Here is an 8,337-nt window from a genome sequence, read left to right on the forward strand (position 1 = left end):
AAAACTTTGCGGTCAAGACATTCAATTGCATTGTAGAAAATCTTGATGACAAGAATCATGCAATGAATGAACAACTGTAGAAGAAATTATGCAACTCAACTTCACATCTTTAAACAAAGTTCAAAATTTTCCTTTTTAAATCATTTGAAACCTAACAAGTGTGATCACAAAGCATTTTAACAATTAGATATCATTTTACCAAGATAACGCATTTAGTCCACTCAAACTTTTAGAAAGAAGTCCATTTGAAACAGTTAATGTGTTAAAGACAAGACTTAGCATTTCTGGTTTAAAAAGCACAAAATTGAATCAAGTCTTGCTTGCAAGCAATGAAGACAACTTAGAATAAATCCATGCATTTCATTTTCAAGACAAGGAAATGGGATAAGAAGGAACTATGTCCATACAATTCAAACTTTCAAAGCCATTTCAAAATCAATATCAACTTGGAAAACATTTGAACATTTGCTATCTTTTCTTTCTAAAATCAACTTGTAAAATCTTTTCAATCCCAAGTTAAAATTCAAGAATCAAATCTCATGCCATTTTGAATCTAAGTGTGGAAATTTTTTGAAAATCCGGCATGGTTTCCCCTTAAAAATGGACATCCCAAAAAAAATTTCAACACAAAAATTCAGCAATTCAATCAACACAATCAAATATCAATCTCAATAAGGGACACCACCCACAACCAAACCACAAATCCAATGAAATTTGCCCGTTCTCCTTTTATCAACTACAATCAACCACATTCATCGCATTCTAATACTTGCCCATCACCATTCAAGATATATCAAATTCGAGTTCAAGTCATATATTTCCCAATTTTTAGAAATTATTTTCAATGAAGTTTTTATTTTGTTTTGCTATTTTTCATTTTTTATTTGTTTTTGTTATTTTCTAATTTTTTTTTATATATTTTTGTTATTTTCAAATAATTATATATACACAAGAATATATACAAAGCAATAATTGAAATACAAAACTAAATAAAATTAAAATTGAACTAAAAAAATAAAATTTAATGAAAGCAAAAATATAAATATAAATAAAAATAAAAATCGGACATACCCGACTCCAAGATGTATAAAGAAGGGTAAAGGGGGTGATTTGGAGCGAAATAGTAGGTTTTTCAACCTTGTCAGCACCGAAGAAGATGACCGGAGCTCGCCGAAAAATATAGAGGGAGAAAAGAGAAGATGGAGCTAGTTTTGGCCATTTTTGGGCCAAAACTCGCCGGCGATAATGGAATGAATGGAATGAGAAGCTTCGGCTTCTTTGGGATTTCGCCGGAGATGAGAGAATGGAGGGGAGATTGATATGAGGGAGTGAGGTTGAGAGAGATTAAAGAGAGAATGAGATGGGAGAGTGAGATGGGAGGCTCGGCGAGAGACAGATATGGAGGAGTGTTAGGGTTAGGGTTTGAGTGAGGGAGAAGGTGAATAGGAGAGAAGAAAAAGAAAAGAAAAAGAAAAAGAAGATTTCTGAAAATTTTCAAATCTCGTATTTTCGATCGATCGAAGTAATTCGATCGATCAAACACTTAACTTCGATCGATCGAAGTGAGACTTTGATCAATCGAACCTGCCCTTGATCGATGGAATTGGAAATTCAAAAATCCTCAAAATAAATAGTTCGTTCGATCGATTGAAGTGGGATTTCGATCAATTGAACTTAATCCCTAACAGTACTCAAAATGCAGAAAATAGCTCTCAAGCTGGTTTTTCAATTCAATTCATATCTAGACGATGCAAGAACATATAAAAATGGAAATGAAAGAGGAATAGGGTTATCAAATCCTATGGAATGCACTAGTCTTTAACGTCTCTAGCAAGACGTTGGTCTCTTTTAGGCCGGATCAAAAATCTTATTTGGCAGCCCCTCATTGATAGGGTGAATGACATTTTGAATCCCACCCAACAAATGGTTCTCTAAAGAACTTGTTGGATTTGAATCAAAAGAGATTGATTATCCTTTTTCAATACAAGTTTTACGCTTCCATGCCCTTTCAAACTTTGGTTTCAAAACAACATTCTTTGAAATTTTTTGAAAAATGAACTTTCGAAACTTCCACTTTCAAGCAAATTAAGACTCAATTTTATCAAATTCATTTTCAAAGCACTTCTCCACAACACACACTTCTTCATGCTTGTCATTCAAACTTGGGGTTGGATTAAATATATTCAATTTCACCTTCATATGCCCAAATGAAATTTTCATTATCCCCATCCTACAATTGATGTTGGCATTGGCGGTTGCCAAGAATGGACTGCCAAGGATAACGAGAATTTGGCTCTTGGGATTTGGGACCGGTCCCGTGTCAATGACAACGAAATTAACCGGGAAAAATAATTTATCAATTTTAATTAAGACATCCTCAATGATACCCCGGGGCTTTTTGAAGGATCGGTTAGCAAGTTGTAAAACTACCGACGTCGATTTCAAGTCTCCTAAGCCCAATTTGATATACACTGAACATGGAAAAAGGTTAACATTTGCTCCTAAATCTAAAAGAGCCCAATTAATGACATGGTCACCAATAATGCAAGAAGTAGTAGGTGAACCGGGATCTTTAAACTTTGGGAGAGTGTTGTGTTGCAAGATAGAGCTTACTTGCTCAGTCAAGACCACTTTCTTTGGTGCTTGGATTTTGTTCTTTCGCTTTTGGGTGCAAAGATCTTCCAAGAACTTGGCATAAGCCGAAATTTGTTTGATTGCATCCAAAAGCGAAAGATTAATCTTCATTTGCCTAAACATTTGAATTATTTCATTTGCTTTGGTCTTTTGCTTTTCAAGAGAAATGGATCCTTTTAAGGCATCCGGAAATGGAGCCTTTGGCTCAAAAACCTTCTCAAAGTCTTTTTTGAAAACATCTTCAACATAAGAATTTTTCAAATCATCTTTCAAAGCTTTTTTCAAATCATTTTCCATCACTTTCTCAACAAATGGGTCATGCACATGTAATGAAGGAGGAATAGGATGTGAACGGGATGAGTGACAACCTTAGGTTGCACTGGTTCACTCTCTTCATTTTGGACACCAACTTGGTTATCAACAATTTTTCCACTCCTCAAGGTTGTCACCGCATTAACATGTTTAATTGTGTGACCTTCCGATGAGGAATTGCCCTCCACCATAAATTGTTGCTTTGGTGGGGCATTTAAAGGCATCTTCCCTTTCTCTCTTGTCTTTCTAACATTCAAGGTACTAGCTATTTGCCCGACTTGGGTCTCTAGCTTAGCAATGGATTGAAAATGGGAATGAAGTAATTGAGTATTGGCCTCTAAAGTGCCTAAAGTAGTCAACACTTTCTCCTCAAATGCGGGACTCCTAGAATTTCCTTGGGAGTAAGATAATTGATTAGGAAAATGAGAGTTAGAAAATTAATTTCTATATGATTGAAAAGAAGATCTATAACCTTGGGAACCTTGGCCTTGCATTGGGGCCAGAACATACTTGCCTTCAAAACCACCTTGGGGAGGGTTTGAGCCTTCCCCTTGGCTTTTCCAAGAGAAGTTTGGATGGTTCCTCCACCTGGGATTATAATGTGAGCCATAGGGATTATTCCCTTGGTGAACAAAAGTGGCATTTACTAGTTCTTAGTGCTTATTTTGCACATGTCCATGAGGACAATTGGAAGTAGAATGTAAAACACTAGAACAAGTCATACATGTCTTATTAGAATTATAATGATGATGATGATTAAGGGAGGAAGACACTTGATTCACTGAATTATGGTTGATCAAGAATTGATTAAACCTTTGAGATAAGGATTTCATCTCGGCGGCTATGTTATTGGAATTGTCAACTTGATATAAGCCAACATTCTTCCTTCCACCTAAGTTTCTACCATTTTTAGAGGATAAGGATCTATGCATTGAATTTTCACTCATACTTTCATAAAGACGCTACACATCATCCTCATGCTTAAGAACCACCCATAGATGCATCAACTATAACCTTATGACTATCCGGCAAACTTTTAAAGAAGTATTGAACTAATTGCCACTTAGGTATGTCATGATGTGGACATTTCCTAAGCAAGTTATTAAATCTTTCCCATGCCTCATGAAACAATTCCCCATCCCCTTGAGAAAATTCTCTAATTGAAGTTCTCATGGCATTGGTTTTTGAAACCGGATCGCACTTTTTCAAGAACGCTTGTTGCATTTCCGCCCAAGAAGTTTTTAAGAAAGGCCTAAAATTGTTGAACCAATATTTTTTCTTGTCTTTAAGGGTGAAAGAAAAAAGTTTAAATCTTAAAACCTCTTCCGGCATGTCCGTGTATCTCACGATGGAACACACTTCAAGAAACTCATCCAAATGCTTGTAAGATTCTTCACTTGGAAGTCCATGATAGTTTGGAAGCATTTGAATGGTTTGTGGTTTAATTTCATAATGATGGGCTCTAAATGGGGGTAATTGAATGCATGTTGGTGCATTGTATTCATTTGGCACATAATGGTCTCTTAAAGCAAGAGGAGGATTCACAATTGGTGGTGCTACATAAGCACCTTGATTGCCTTGAATTATGGGAGGTTATGGAGCAAAAATTGGCCTAGGCATTCCCAATGAAACTTGGCCTTATTATTGTGGAAGAAATGGTCTTGGCATGCCCAAAGGTACTTGAATATTGTTATGATGCACATTGGGGTGGAGGATACCTTGTTGGTCTATGTGACCAAGGTCCTCCACATGGTCCTCATTATGTTCTTCCAGTGATGAAATGGAGTCAATTAATCTACCTCTTCCCTTAGAATTACAAACAATGGATTTAAGATTCAAATTAAGTGGGACAATAGTATGATTTAATTACCTACAACCATGCATGCACAAACAACACAAAAACAAGGAACAAGCACTTCACCTTCACAACAAATCAATAATCAAAAAACTTCCTCCACATACATTGATCCCATACTCCCATGCTTTCAACAATATGCAAGAAAAATTAAAATGCCTCCACGCGGGCTCATGATTTAACTAGAGATTGAGTTTAGAAAAGCTCACAAAGGGTCCTTAAGCAACATCAAATGATTTTTCAAACTTTTTTTTTTCCTTTCTTTGCCTTGCTTGCTTTGCAAATTTTTATTTTTGAGTTTTTTATGCTCTTTACTTAGCTTCACTTGGCTTCTTGCTTCTTTGCTTTTTAATTTCCCCTTACTTTGCCTCCTTGGCTCAATGCACCTAGCCAATCATGAACAAACACAATAAGTAACAAAAATAAAATAAAAATAAAAGCAAGATCAAAAGAGTACTATTTCCTAATTAATTTCCAAACACGACGGTGCCAATCCCCGGTAACGGCGCTAAAACTCGGTCGTGTTTTCTTCCGCTTTTCGTCACGACACAACAAAGCTTAAAATTTATAAATCAACCACAACTACCTCTAACTAAAAATATATCTAGGGTGAGTAGGGATCGTCCCAAGGGAAAGGAGTTGTGTTTCTGACGGAAATTAATGTCGGGTTAGTAGGTCGAGTGATCAAAGATTGGTTATGGTTTGTTTAATTGAACTACAATGCAATTAAAATTCAAGCAAATAAAAGAGAGCAATCTAGAAAGTAGAGAAAATATATAGGAAAGAGGACTTGGGGCTTTAGAGTTCGCCACTAAGCATGACTTCACTAGACACTAGCAATTATCCATCAATGGGGAATTAAATTGTAACTTGGGTGTGTGTGTGACATCTATTGATACTAAGCATGGATAGCAAATAAGTATAGATTGTCTAGCCAATTTCATGAAAAGCACAACCTATCAAATGAGACCAATTCCCATTCAATAAAACTACAATTAATGCTCACACAATTATCTAGAGGCATACATCCTTTGCATCCATAAGTATGGAACACCAAGAAACAAAAATAGATTGTCCACCTACCTAAGAATTTAAAACAATTACACTACATCTAGGCTAAAAACAAGAAATTTAAACTAATTAAACTAAGTGTGTGGCACAATCCATCAAGAAACAAGTGTGAACCATTAAATAAATCACAAGAATGTTCCATTAAGCACTATGTTTTGATCATCTCTAGATTAACATCATCAACACACATAGACATGCATTAATTCCACTAAATCTGTAATGACCCGGATTTTTCGGATAAATTTTTTTCTTTTCCCTTCTGAGTTTGGCTTGTCGATTAGTGTCGTCTCGAGTGCTCTGGAGTGATTTTCGAGACTCTTTTCTGTGGATTGACAACTTCCTTTGAGAACCGAGTCAGTTCCACACGTTTCATTTTTCGACACTATTCACTTTTTGTCTTTTCCCTATTCCGTCTTTTTCCCTATTTCGTCTTTTCCTCGTTTGGCACTTTGTTTGCGTAACAACACTTCTTGTGTTTGGAGTTGGTTTCTGACTTCACGTATCTTCATTCCCAATGATTTCTATGAGATATGTATCTTTACTTTCATGAGAAACTACTCTGGTTGCTCCCGGTGTCCACAGGGGCATAAATGCAAAGTTCTTTGGAAAGTTTTTCTTTTCTTGGGTTATTTTTCATAAATATCTTTTGAAGATATTTTATTTCAAGGGTATCTAAGAAAATATCTTTTGGAAGATATTTTCATTCTGGGGCAGTTTCGCAGTTTTTACTTTTTGGAGGGGTCATTGTGCAATTAATGAAAGTTATTGCTCAGTGCTTTGTTTTGAGCCTGGATCCTCGTACGGGACTCATTTTCACATTTTGTCGAGTCGTGGACTCTTAGAATTTCCTCCTGGACGATGTTTTCTAGTTTCGAGGTTTTTGGCCCCAGTTTGCGCCAAACTTGTTTTGGGCATAACTCTCTGCTTGGGACTCAGTTTTTGACGCCGTTTATTCTATTGCTCATATTATCTCATTTTGAATCTTTTTCGTTCACGGAGTTTTGCCATTTGAGCACTTCTGCGTGATTTTCATTTTTCCAGACCCGGCGGGGCCCGTTCGGGGCACTTTTTGAGTTTTTCTATAAATAGGAGGTCTTAGAAAGAAAAATCAGATTTCTCTCTCTTCTCTCTCATGGCCGGTCCAAGCTCCATCCATGGCTGCCATCTTCTCTCTCCCCTTTTGGACTTTTTCCCTTCATTAAAAAGTGGTGATGCCTTTGTGTTTATTGTTCCCCTCGGCGAGGCCTTCGATTCCAACCGATTAGAATCTCGTTTTGGCCATTTTTTGAGTTCGGGTTTGAAGTCAAGTTGTGTTTTTAATGGGGCTTCCTTGGGATTCATGTTCGTGGTGTTGTCCCTAACAAAACCTAGGAGTTTCGTCGGATTCGGAGCCGATTTATTTTGGTGGTGATTTGAGATTTCATCTCAAATGGAGGTAGGGAATGTTTTAGGATTTTATATGTGTTGTATTATGTGTTTTCCATGTTTATACAACCTATATGCATGCATTGTATCAAATCTAGGAAATTTGAAATATTTAATTCTTTGTATAAGATTTAATTTTCATGATGATAAGAAACTTGGTTTTGAATTGTGGCATGGTAGAAACTCTTATTTTAATATATTGGTTAACATATATTAAATTAGAATTAATTAAATAAGAATTGCCCTTTTTAGTTAATATTTATCTTTTGTGAAAGATTAAAGTTCGTGGCCGTACCTTTCATGAAATTGAGTTGTATGATGCTTCTAAATTGAGTTTTTGCATGTTTGTTAACATAGTTTAATTTGAGAGCATTGGGTTAAGTTTGGAAATCTACAAACTTTAATTAAGGGAATTAATTAAAATCTTTTTTTTTGAGGTTTCATGGGCCTAATTAAGCTTGTGTGTGAATATATGTAATGACCATGATATGTCTATTAACATATATTAAATTGGGGCCAATTGGAAATGATTTGAAATCTAGAGAGTTTAATTATTTTGATGTAATTAAATTCTATCTTGTGTATCCATGGATCTAATCATGTTTTAGAAGTTGTTTCTATTTTAAGAGCATGGATTTAGACTTGTGATGTATTCACTAGATTGTGTTATATGCATTGAAGAGCATTGTCGTTAAGTTTATATTCATGAGAGTATGTTTCTAATATGAATATATTATTGGCTTGTGATTTCGTAGCATTGTGGATATGAAATGCTTATTATGCACAATTGAGAGTTATATTGCTAACTTGTTACTATGTAATAGTAATATGTATAAGTTATGAACTTATTTGGCTTATTTTGGAATCTCAGAACATTGTTGAGTTAAGATGGCTAGGGTTTGGCTCTAGTACGAGGACGTGAGTCCTCTAAGTCATTATAATAGTGCGCACTTAGGGTGGTCTTCCCTGCGGGTTAGTGCCCGGAATAACCATTGAGGTCTCGGCAGAATTCCGAGCGTGATGTCCAAGTCTTCCACTAT

At 35.8% G+C, this 8,337-nt stretch overlaps 1 pseudogene; it reads left to right on the forward strand.

The window, feature by feature from the left end:
* The first annotated feature begins 4,015 nt into the window (after positions 1 to 4,015).
* LOC132310869 (small nucleolar RNA R71) lies at positions 4,016 to 4,114 on the forward strand (annotated as a pseudogene).
* The last annotated feature ends 4,223 nt before the right edge of the window (positions 4,115 to 8,337 follow it).

This window comes from Cornus florida, unplaced genomic scaffold, assembly GCF_030987335.1.
Source record: "Cornus florida cultivar Cherokee Brave unplaced genomic scaffold, ASM3098733v1 CherokeeBrave_3.0.0_Hap2_Chr05, whole genome shotgun sequence".
NCBI classification, from domain to species: domain Eukaryota; kingdom Viridiplantae; phylum Streptophyta; class Magnoliopsida; order Cornales; family Cornaceae; genus Cornus; species Cornus florida.